Here is a 12,998-nt window from a genome sequence, read left to right on the forward strand (position 1 = left end):
CTGTGACCTGGGTTTTGAAGTCTTTCAACTCCACAATTTGCAACTTTTAGCTAGAAAAGCTGAGGTGGGAAGAGGAAGAGGCAGGGATGACTAGACTAAGACATTCCTGCTTATCAAACAGGCCTAACCAAAACAAACAACAATACCTTTTTAAGAGGTATGAGAACCAGAAATCAAGGCTGTCTGTAGAGCTAGAGCTCACCCTGGAACTTGGTGGTCTAGAAGAGAGAGTTTGCCGTCTTTTCAAATACTTTGGAAAAACTATCCGGACTCTCCTGGAAATGGCTAGATTTTTAGCATGAATTGAGACTACGAGTGACAAAACCTACTCTGACTCCAGAAGGTGCTTAAGCGATTGTATTATTCCACTGCTGGGAGCAGCCCGTACAGACATCAGAAACAGGGAGGATGTAAGAACTTAAATCTATAGTCTTCTGGGTGCACCCAGAGCCCTCACCTAAGCCATTTGCCACACCCGCTAACCAAGAGCCACTGTCCTAAAGCAAGCATTCTCTCCGGGGAAGATGTTTTACCTCCAAAGGGTGAGATCTTACTCCTTTTATGTGTAAAACACGATACACGTACGGTACAGAAGCAGCTATACGGTATATGAACGGTATCGGAATTTCATGGCGTCGAGGTGGAAGAGATTGATGAGCAAAACGTTTTAAAAGGCTTTTCTTAAGAGAACGATAATGAAAAGAAGAAGAAAAAAAAAAAGGATGAGAAACACTGACCTACAAGGGTCCCGCCCGAGGTCAACCATGAAATGAAGGTCCTGACAAGTAATTTTTTCCCCAGACAGCAGCCTGAGGGTCAGGGCGTCTCTGACTCTGGTTCAACCTTGGCCAGAAAGGGGTTCATCAAAGCTCAAAGGGCAATCCATGCCCGCCGTTCGCTGCCTCACCAAGTGCCGTGTGTGGATGTAACCAACGGCTGGCAAAGAGCTTTGGAAACTGCAAGGCGCTGCACCAAAGCCAGAGAAGGTTTCTATTCTCGGTTGCACGAAATAACCTCGAGTGGGGCCCTCTCACTTGTTGCTTCCCAGCCCTTTTACCTCAGACCTTCTCTCCACGACCCCTTCCTGATTCCACACGCGCACGCGCAGCCCCCACACCGGACACGTCCCCGCGACCCCCTCACCCACGCCACGAAACCTGCGCGCTCCGTTGGGCCCAGGCGCGCGCCGCGTCCCCAGCCCCCGCCCCCTGCCCGGTTCCCGCTGCCCGCCCGCCCGACCCGCCGAGGGGGCCGGTTTCCTAGACAGCCGCGCGGCCGCTCCGCAGCTGCCTGGGCGCGCGCGCCGAAAGAGGAGGCGAGGGCGCAGGCGCGGGCCCGGTCCTGCCGCCGGCGCGGGGCCGCGCGCGCGCCCCCGAGCGTGGTGGGCGGAGGAGCGGAGGAAGCCGCGGAGCCGCGGGGCCGCGAGGGGGCGGGGGGGCGGAGAGGGGAGCCCCGGGAGCGCGAGCCGCGGCCGGCGCCGCTGCAGAGCCGAGCGAATCCCCAGCCCCGGCAGCAGGTATGTGTCCCCGCAGCCGGCCGTGGCCGGAGCTTCCCCTGCCACGCTGCCCGGGTCCTGTGGCCGGGGCGGGGGTGGGGGCCGGTCAGGGTTTGCAGGGTACGTGCCCGGCAGGGCTGGGATCTTACCACTGACCTTCATCCCCTCTGGCCGGGGTAGCAAGGCGAGGGTGCCTGGGGCAGCCCAGGGCTTCAGCTCCAGCCTAGAGATCTGCTTCTTGTCACATGCTTCTTATTTATTTTTGCAAACTGCCCTGGTTCGGGTCCAGCTGCAGATGCCTTACCTCCCATTCTTTGCCTCCGTGTGCCATCTTGCATTTATTAATAAAACATGCAAGCTGGGGGGGGGGGGGATTGCTGCTGGGGGGAATCCCATTGCAGTATAACTAGCGAGCGCCTGTTTTCGGTTTTCGAGTGTGGTATTGAGGTGGAAATCCCACACCCCGGGAATTTGTGGCTTGGTTGGTCGTAACCGCTTCCTAGTGGGCTTCCCCCATTTGTCTGGAGGCGCCACAGCGGCAGAATGGACTGGCAAGAAAGGATGGTGGTTTTTCACTGTCAGGCCAGAATCCCGTTCTAGGGACAGGTGCAAGCTACGGCAGACAGTTTCCCTGCTTGCTAACTTGCCAGGGTGTCTTAAAACCAGAAAATTGTTTCCCTTGATTGCCGAGAGGAGGCCTTGAACAGAATCCCTGAGACTTGCATACTCAAACTCATTAAGGTTTTACATCTGAGGATGACTAAAGCTTGCCACCTGTTGGAAGTTAGACCCCATGAAATTCCCTGTAATCTAGCCCACCAATCCCTGTTTCAGACACTAATACTGAGATAGCAATAGGCCCATATTGATTCCTAATGTATTCTTTAATACTGCTTGGCTTTTGTCTCTTTTAAAATAAAACCTGACTATGATTTGATGCCCCATATGTTATAGATTGAAATGAGATGATTTGTTTATATTCCATACACATATAACATCATATCCTAAAGACTAAATTTCTCTTCAGTCACCTATTTCCCCAGCTTTTCACCTTGCTTCAAGAAACAGTTCCAAAAGTGGGACGTATGAAACTACCTTTTCTCCCCCGCTTGAAATGCTATGGTGAAAAAATAGCGAAAGCTAGAAGTATAGAATAAAAATGGTTATCACAAGATGTTTGGATATGGCAACAGGACTATAATTGCTTCTAAAATGTATAGTAGAGTGCCACATTTAATCATGAAAACACATTTTTTTAATGGTCATATATACCAGATACTGAGTTATAAGCTATTGGTGCATGATCTCATTTAATCTTCATAACAAACCTATTATCTCCATGTTGAACACGAAGAGGCTAAGACTTAGGTTAGCTAACTTGCCCAAGGTCACACAGTCAGGGACAGGATAAGGATACAAACTCTAGTGCATCTGATTGCTGGGGAGGCAGCGGGGGCGGGGGAGGGGTGGTTAGTGCATGGGTAAGGGAGTGGGAGTAATGTTTAACCCTGGTACTGCCACTCCATCCACATTTCATTAAGATCAAAGCTTATGAATGAACATACAGGCTTGGATCTGATTTTCCATTTCATAGATTCGATTCAACCTTTGTGACTTTCCAGTAATAGAAACTGTTGTTTCAGAATGGATTTGTGTGGAATTTTTTAAGGTGGCACTGAGCCTATAAACATGGATTTGAGACATGTTTCTTAGACTTGCAGAGAATGCACTTATGGTTGCCAGATGGGGGGTGGATGGAGGGCAGGGATAGTTAGGGAGTTTGGGATGGACATGTGCACACTGCTGTATTTAAAACGGACAACCAACAAGGACCTACTGTATAGCATATGGAACTCTGCTCAATGTTATGTGGCAGCCTAGATGGGAGGGGGGTTGAGGGGAGAATGGATACATGTCTATGTATGGCCGAGTCCCTTCGATGTTCACCTGAAACTATCACAACATTGTTTGTTAATCGACTATACCCCAATACAAAATAAAAACTTAAAAAAAAAATTTTTTTTAAGACATGTTTCTGTTCAACACTCCCAAAACAGTTTCAAAAAGTTGTTTCCCTTCACATTTAAATCTATAAAATGTATATGCATCAGGTAAAATGAATCATTCACATTTTTCATGGTCACATTCCAGTCCTATCTTCTCCCTACACTGCACACCATTTTCTGGTCTCACTGCCAGTCATTAAAACATTGACACACTTGTGTGTATGTGCCTTAACCAGGTGAAGAAATCTATGCAAGCTGTAGACCATAATCCAGTCTCTCTGTGATTGTAGCAGCTCTTCATTAGAAAAATCTTGGAATTTGTACATTTAACAATGGATGTAAATTTAATATTTTTATATAAATGCATTATTATAATGCAGGTATTAGATCTTGCTACACATTCCTAACAGTTTTCACTGTAGTTGCATTGATGGGAAATTCATCCAGGGGGTGGCTACAAAGTTTTATACTCAGGTCACATATTTGAGATGGTGGTGAGAAAAGTATAGATAGGCATAAGGGATTATTTGAAAATTATATCCCATGGAAGTTACAGCTTTAATGTTAAACTGGTGAATAATATTAGGTCAGAAATAAAAGACTCTCTTGTAAATTCTATAAGCTCTGTTTTCTTTCTTGGGCAATATGACTGGTTTTAGGACATCATGATGTTACTTTTTTCGCTATACTGTGTTCTGTTGATAGTAAAGCAATTTGTTACAACCGTTTTGCCTTACGGAAGTCACTTGGTTTTGGAAGCACACGGCTCTGGTGCTGATGGAAATGCTGAGATGGAGCCTTTCTGCCCTGGGGATTTCCAGTTTCTGATCAGATAAACTCAAGATAAATCCTGATGTTACTGAGCCGGAAGTGGAAAGCCATGAGAGGCATTGCTTGATTCTGGGGAGTAAATGGGTTTTCCGATGGGGAGCACCTCTATCTTCTACAGTCAGTTGTCTTATAATTAAAAAGCATCCAAGAAGTCTACTTTCTTCTATTCAAGCAGGATTTTATTTACTGCAGGGCTGAGCACCCTTTTTTGGTGCAGTGGTCAATTTGAGGAACATTAAAACGTTTCTGACTACATATTTGTTTTCCTGAAACATATGTTTACACTGGGAAAAACCATATGGGCAACTATGGATGCTTAAGTGTTATTATTTTTTTCCCCCTTCACCCAGGATTTTTTTTTTTCTTATTTTGGAAGTGGGGAAGCAACTAAAATTTTTCCCAGCTATATAACTAGCATGCATTGCAGTGACTTATTGTAATGCACATTTTAATGTATTGTTGAGTAAGACACTGGGAACTTGCATATTTGTCTTTCCTTGACTGACCTTGTAGGCTACTTACTTGTGAAATGTTTTGTTTTCTTACACTTAACTTAGTATTCTCTAAAATGAGAGATTTGTTTCTGTGTCAGCAATCTGGAATCAAAAGTTCACAGTAAGTTTACTCTGAAATCCTTGATTTTCACCAGTCTTCTTTTTCTCTCCTTGGTGGAAGCTATAGCAAGGGTTTTAATTTTATTTAGAAAGCTGTTCACAACCTGCTAGTTAATCCATCCCCTTTCCAGACTGAACCAGAGTTCACAAATGCTGGCCAGCACATCCACCATAGGACTTTCTCCAATAGTCCTGGTCTGTTGAGAGACCTAAACCTTCAGTTGAGCTTGTATACACTCAGTTGCCCCATAAGGAAGATGTAAGTGTTCCTTAAGTGGGCTCACATCTGTGGGCTTTGGGCGCAAGGGAAGATGGAGGCTGCTTATAGAAAAGGGCCAGGAAATCAATTCTCCTGTACCAACATTAGTATCTATTGTGATTTCTACTTGCAAATATGTATGTGTTGTAAAATGTTCAATCATTACATTAATATAGAAGTCCATGGTTAGAATCTTTGATAGTCTTGTACCTTCATGGGACCACCGTTAATAGTTTGGTATGGATTTCTCTGGATTTTTTAATGCGGATACTAAAATGTTACTGTTCACCAACAATACTATACATAGATGCATACTGCTTTGCAGTTTCTTTTCTTGCACTTGGCAGTATACTTTGAACCTCTAGAAAGCCCTTGAATGGCATACTTCTAGACACGGCCACAATGGGAGCTAGATGAGAGGAGCCCTGTAACCAGGGCTTGAGGAAGGAAACTGATGTGTGCAGTGACCTGCCATAGGTAATTTCACATTCGTGTCTCCCTTAGCCCTTTGCAAGGACCCTTTGTGGTCAACTCTTTCTAGATTAGAAGAGTCCAAGGTACATGACATAAGGAGTAGAGGCTGAGGTTCAGGCCCTGGTCAGTATGGCTCAGAATCTGGGCTTTCTCCTCCTCCTTACTCGCACTGCAGGATGGAGAGTGCCTCCCACCCTCCTCTGCCTCTGCCTGTCCACAGGGGCCCCCCCCTTGGTGTTCCTCTCCTAGACCATGCTTCCTGCAGATTCCTGCGTGGTTTGCTCCCTCACCTCCTTTTGGCTCTGCTCAAAGTCTCATCACTCCTTTAAAACTACACACCCTCCCACAGGCATTCCCATCCCTCCTCCTGCCTTGCTTTTATCCACAGCCCCTCCAAACACACTCTATAAAAATCAGCCCCAGGGCATGAACGCTCCAGAGCACAGAGATTGTGTCTATTTTGTTCACTCCCCTAACCCTGGTGCTGTGGAAAAGAACTGACAAGTCACCGTGGCATCCTTGAGTCTTTCCAGCCTCCCACACTTCTTGTTTTCTTGTAGCCCTTACAGTTCCCCGTTGTGAGCAGTGAAACCTCTCAAATGCAAAGGCTGTATATCTGTTGGGGGTGGGGGAGCACAACAAGGAAAGTGGAGAAGAATCGAGGGAGATCTTGTCTTACATTTGAGCTGCTGTTGGCAAAAGAGGAACCTCCCAGACAGAGTCAGCCCTTGGAAAGATGAAAAGACAGTCTCCAGAGGGCTGCAGTATATAACAAGGAAGCAAAAGGTACATGGGAATATGGCTTGGGATGGAAAGGAGACCTGTGTGAGTTCCCTTCTATTTGGAGTGCAGAATGATTTTGAAGCCTTCCAAAGAAGGATGCTCTAGAGTCCACCAACTTTCCTATGACCTGAGTCACTAGAAAGGAAAAGAAATCTGTGGACACTCATGCAGGCAGGTTAATCATGGCACTACCAGCTTCATCCTCTCTTTTTTAAGGTTGAATACCTGTTGGTGTCTTTCCTGCTTAAGCGAGGGTATGGTCTTTCCTACTTAAGCCAGAGTGTGAACGTTCATTGCCAAAGCATTTATCTCATGAGTCTGAGTTTTGCAGAAAGCGTACCCCAACAGCATCCCAGCCTGAGATTATTTTGGTCCCAGCAGTCTCAGACTCCAAGCTACCGTTCATTCATCTATTGTTTGCAGTAGTTCTTGGGCAACAGCAAAATGATGGGCATTTGGGACACGAACGTGACTCAGAACACTGTAGAACTGAGTACGCTGGAGTGCCAGAGGGAGGGAATGGCTATGGGATGGAGTCTCAGTGGAGCCTCTCCTCAGCCACAGGGAAGCCTCCTTCTCCTTCTCTCCTCCTCAGTGCCTTTAATTGCTGCCCTAGGCGGTCCGAATTATCTACCAGGAGAGAATTCCCCTCCAAGAAAATGTAGCCTGCCTGAAACTGCTTTTGATTTGTAATGGAAACTACTCAGTAGCTAGGACAGAGCCGATAACTCTGGCTCCCACAGTTCATTAAAACAAAGAATTTTAATAAGTATTTCTGCCCTTTTCAGCCCAGGTTTTTGGAAGTGCATGCTGCTATCAGGCAGCTCTTCTCTGAATTTCAGCCTCAAGCTATAACGAGTGCAGTGCTTTCTGCTACTCTTGGCTTGAACTAAGTCTGAAGCGAGTTATTTCATCCGTGATTTTCCAACAGTGCCCCCATCCCAGTTACAGAATTGCCATCATGTCCAGCCAATGCAATATAGAAATAAGGTTAAGTAACCTTTCTCCCGTAATGATTTCCCTTCAAACAGTTAAATATTTGATTTTACCTGAATTTGATGCATCTTTAAAAAGAAAAAAAATTTCTGTGACACCTGCTAATTCTCCTTTAACCATGGCTACTGAAATGTATTAGTTATACCCTTCAAAACAAAAGAACAAGGTGAAATATATTGTAATTGTGTTCCACTGGTAGCATAGCTTCAAAAGAAAAGCCTGGAAGAGTCTCTTTCGTTTCTCCCTGTCCTCTCATTATCAGTTTCTACCAGGGACTCTCTCTGCATTTTCACTCCCCACTTCCTGTCTTACCAGGAACCCCTGTCCCCACCCTTCTACGGAACAGAACTCTTAAAGGTCACCCCTGATTGCCTAATCACAAATCCAATGGCCCTTTCTCAGATTTCGTTCCTGATGGCTCAGCAACATCTGACCCCATTGACTTCCACTCCTTGAACTGCTCCCTGCTGGCAGCATCTTCCTAACGTGTCTGATCTTTCCTCAGCTCTCAACCTTCCTGTTCTATCAAGAGGCAGCCCTGAGAAGAAATTAGAGTGTGGGCTCTGCCCAGGGGGTGAATCCTGGCTCTAGTTCTTCCTAATTGTGTGACTTTGCACAAATGATTTAGTAACCCCATGCCTCAGTTTCTTCATCAGTCAAATGGGAAGAAGACTAGCTTTGTCATAGGGCTGTCAGGAAGAAGATGAAATGAGTATGCCTGGTAAACAGCAGTCACTCAGTAAATATCACCTTTTATCACTGTAACTTCCTGTTTGGATGCCTTCAGAGTCTTAGTTTGCTCCCTGCCCCAACCCTTTCCAGCCTGTGCCCACTTCCTAGCCTTTGCTCTGATCCTCTTTCCCCCCGCCAGAGGAAGGGAAGAGAGCTGAGGGCTGTGCCTGCCTGGAGGCTCTGAGCACAGACCGCCTTGTAATGAAAGACATCCTCCCTTGGGCACCGAGCCTATCTCTCTCAGGCAGATTATAAATTACTTAAGGACACCAGCTGTGATTTATACTCTTAAAAAATATTGCCTCAGCATTTAGCACTGTACTTTACACATAGTAGGAATTTAACTCATATCTTTGAACTGCCAGAACTTTATAGGTTTCCTTGGTCCTCCCAAAATCCTTTTTCCTCCTACACTGAAACACCTATTGATCGGTCCTAAAGCCCATGTAAGCTTTATATGGGGAGATTGACTCGACACCACAGGGCGAGTTAACCACCTCAACCTTTTTGGAATGAGGAGGGATATACAGAAATCATTAAAATAATGGGAGCACAGGGAGTTATTTAATGCTTTTTAAAAGGAGTTTGAAATCCTACCAACCCATGAAGCTGTTAGGATTTTATAAAGTGGAGCTTTTTTCTGCCCTCATGACATCCATCCCAAGTAAAATGAGCTCTGAGGGTTTAAGTGGCAAATCTTTAGACCTCGTCACAGGCCTGCTCCTGAGCCGCTGTGTTCCAGTCCTGTTTTCTTTCCCCTTACTATGCAGGTGAGAGGACAGTGAAGTTGAATGAAGATCAGAGGAGGGGCTGCCTCCTTAAAAAAAAGTAGTCCTGTTCCTGACATTCTGTTGGCAAGGCAGGTACTCCATCAATTTCTGTGTCTCTGAGGTCGTGTATAGTCAGAGTTGTGCTGCCGGTAGAAGTGTCCCCTCTCTTACCCTGGCAACCTTACAGACCACGTTCTTTGCATCTTCAGATTCTGTAGCAGGATATTTCCGCTTCAGCACTATTGATAGTGGGGCTGGATAACTTTGTTGTAGGGGAGCTGTCCTGTGCACTGCTTAGTAGCATCCCTGGCCTCTGCCTACTAGATGCCAGTTGAGATGATCAAAAAATGTATCTACATATTGCCAGATGCCCCCTGGGAATCTTTGGCATCTCTCAGTTGAGAACCATTGCTCTATAGGATCAAACACAGAAACTCAGCATATTACCATTTTGTAAGAATACCAGAATTTGGACAGTTGGGGGCAATTGAAGGTGAAGATTTTAATAGCTGTGAAGGGTGAATTTGTGTTTGAAATTACTAACACAGGGAAAATTTAGTGTTATAAGCAGTTATAGATTTTATCATAAATAAGGAGAAGTAAACAAATAAAGTAGTTATAGAAGTTGAGACCATTTTACCCCTAGCGGCCTTGGATCTGAATATAACGCCTCATTCTAGGGCTGTTTCAACCATCTTGGACTATTTTTGTTGGAATTGTATTTAAGGCCTTTGGCAGTGAGTATATAATTGTTTTTAGACCTTTGACAATAAGTATATTAAACCAAAAATAATTAATATTTCTGGAGAAATCCTGGTTAATTACCATTGGAGAAAATTATATTTCACCTAAGGTTGGCTGGCTCTCTTCACCAGAGGCTGCTTCTGACCACAAAGTTACTTGAAAACAGCACTTGCAGGTGCTTCAGGGGTGAAGGAGGAATGACAAGGCCTTTTGGGCTTTGGTGAAGGGCCACAATTAATCAGTACTGTCCATGGCAGTCAGAAAATGTAACTGTATACGTGTGATTTGAGACCCAATTGAAACCCAGCTCCAGTTGACAGTCACCATTGTGTTCTTTCTAAAGAGAGTAGCTAATTTTCATGTCACGCCCCCAAACTGAAAGTAACAGTAAATATACTGCTTTCTGAAAAACATTAAGGCTCCAGCCTCAGGAGAGACCTGCTTTGGCCAGAGATCACCTTTGGTGTGTTAATTTCCTTTGAAAAGGAAATGCATACGCAGAAGACCCCAAGATGCTCACTACCCAAGAGTTGAGAAATGAGCCTTGTGCAGTGTCTTGAATCAAGGAAGCCAGTAGACTAACTGATTCCATGGACAACTGTGAGCATCTTCAATGTTCCAGACTTGTGCTAACAGGTGGAAGGAACTCCAAATGTCATGTCTGTGCTGTGGGCTGTTCCCACAAAATGCATATGATGAAATCCTAACCCCCAGTGTGGCTGTTTGTGGAGAAAGAATCTTGACAAAATAATTAAGATTAAATGAGGTCAATAATTAAAAAAAAAAAAAGATGTATCCCAGTGTTCATGGCAGTGCTATTTACATTAGCCACGACACGGAAGTAACCTAAATGTCCATTGACAGATGACTGAATAAAGTAGATGTGGAACATATGTGGGATGGAATATTATCAGCCATAAAAAAGGAATGAAATTGGATCATCAGTAGTGATGTGGATGGGCCTAGAGTCTGTCATACAGAGTGAAGTAAGTCAGAAAGAGAAAAACAGATATTGCTTATTAATGCGTGTGTATGGAATCTAGAGAGATGGTACTGATGAACCTATCTGCAGGGCGGGAAGAGAGATGCAGACGCAGAGAACACGCAGGTAGGCGCGGGGGAATGGAGGGTGAGATGAATTGTGAGAGTGGGATTGCCATACACACACTACCATGTGTAGAATAGGCAGCTAGTGGGGACCTGCTACATAGCACAGGAGATAGCTCCGTGCTCTGTGATGACCTAGAGGGGTGGGAGGGAGCTTCAAGAAGGAAGGGATGTAAGTATACATATAGCTGATTCACTTCATTGTACAGAAGAAACTAACACAACATTGAACAGCAATTATACTCCAATTTGAAAAGAAAAGATTGACTGAGGTCATAAGGATGGGGCCTTAATCTGCTAGGACTATGTCCTTATAAAAAGAGGGAGTTCTCTCTAGCAGTCTCTCTCTCCCTCTCTCTTTTTCCCCACCGCCAGTGTGAAGATATAGCAGGGTGAAGAGCTCTCACTAGAACTAGACTGTACTGGCACTCTGATCTTGGACTTTTCATCTCCAGAACTGTGAGAAAATAAGTTTGTTATTTAAGCCGCGTAGTCTAGGGAATTTTGTTAAGGGAGTCTAAGTTGACTAGTTCATCCAGCATCCTCACTGGAGGAGGATGAGACTGAGTCCAGAGGAGGAGACTGGATCCAGAGAGGTAAACGACTTTCCCAAGGTCCAGGTACTAAGTTAGTGGTGGAACTGGAGCACAAAACAGGTTTCCTGACCCCTAGTCCAATGTCTGTTCCTCTTTCCCTACTGCCTCGGGTCATTGTTCCTGCTGTTGTTGTTCATTCGTGGAGTCGTAAAGTGTCCGACTCTTTACGACCCTGTGGACTGCAACATACCAGGCTTCCCTGTCTCTCGATGTCTCCCAGAGTTTGCCCAGGTTCATGTCCGCTGAATCAGTGATGCCATCCAACCATCTCATCCTTATCTCTAGAACCCATCACTCCTCATAGTCCTTGTGCTTGCCCTGTTTAGTTCAGCATTGCTGTGAGGATCAGTGAGGTGGTACAAAAAATGACAGTTTAAGTTATAAACTACAAAATATTTCACAAATATAAATATCATGCTCAACTCAGATTTTGCTTAGGACACAGAAATCTGGGCTTCCTTGGGAGCTCAGCTGGTAAAGAATCTGCCTGCAATGCAGGAGACCCCGGTTTGATTCCTGGGTTAGGAAGATCCTCTGGAGAAGGGATGGGCTACCCACTCCAGTATTCTTGGGTTTCCCCCTGCATGTGGGAGACCTGGGTTCAATCCCTGGGTTGGGAAGATCCCCTTGTCATCTGAATTAAATTCACCCATTCCCATCCATTTTAGTTCGCTGATTCCTAAAATGTTGATATTCACTCTTGCCATCTCCTGCTTGAGCAGATCCAGTTCACCTTAATTCATGGATCTACCATTGCAGGTTGCTATGCAATATTGTTCTTCACAGAATCAGACTTTACTTGCACCACTGGACACATCCACAGCCAAGTGTCTTTTACACTTTGGCCCAGCCGCTTCATTCTTTCTGGAGCTATTTCTCTGCTCTTCCCCAGTAGCGTATTGGACACCTACCATCCTGGTGGGCTCATGTTCTTGTGTTGTATCTTTTTGCCTTTTCATACAATTCATGGGGTTCTCGAGGCAGGAATACTGAGGTGGTTTGCCATTCCTTTCTCCAGTGTACCATGTTTTGTCAGGACTGTCCACCATGACCCATCCATCTTGGGTGGCCCTGCACAGCATGGCTCATAGCTTTGTTGAGTTATACAAGACTGTGATGTGTGTGATCATTTTGGTTAGCTTTCTTTGATTGTGGTGAGGCGATCAAGATGGTGGAGTAGAAGGATATGTGTTTATCTTCTCTTTTACAAAGGTCAAGAAAGAGTCAATTCCTTGGTTCTGTTTGGCTGAAGTATGATAATGTTTTGCTCCCACAGATTCTGCATACGACTCTGCTTCTTGAATGAAAACATGTCTCTCCAAGTCTAGTTTATTACCTGTATGTGTGTGTTAGTCACTCAGGTGTGTCTGACTCTTTGCGATCCCATAGCCTATAGCCCACCAGGCTCCTCTGCCCATGGAATTCTCCAGGCAAGAATACTAGAGTGGGTTGCCATTCCCTTCCCCAGGAGGTCTCCCCAACCCAGGGATCGAACCTGGGTCTCCTGCATTGTAGGCAGATTCTTTACTGTCTGAGCCACTATATAGATTCCTACTATACATAAACAGATTTCATTTCCCAACATTTTCCA

The 12,998-nt window shown here is 45.1% G+C and overlaps 1 protein-coding gene across 2 annotated transcripts in view; it reads left to right on the forward strand.

The window, feature by feature from the left end:
• Positions 1-1,368: 1,368 nt before the first annotated feature.
• Positions 1,369-12,998, forward strand: part of TMEM266 (transmembrane protein 266) — a 127,071-nt gene continuing 115,441 nt past the window's right edge. The window contains exon 1 of one of the 2 annotated variants that reach the window (XM_069560130.1): positions 1,369-1,516. The gene's annotated coding sequence lies outside the window, so the exon portion shown is untranslated. The remainder of the gene's footprint in view (positions 1,517-12,998) is intronic. The other variant, XM_069560131.1, reaches the window with a different exon arrangement.

This window comes from Ovis canadensis, chromosome 18 (genome assembly GCF_042477335.2).
Source record: "Ovis canadensis isolate MfBH-ARS-UI-01 breed Bighorn chromosome 18, ARS-UI_OviCan_v2, whole genome shotgun sequence".
Lineage (NCBI taxonomy): Eukaryota > Metazoa > Chordata > Mammalia > Artiodactyla > Bovidae > Ovis > Ovis canadensis.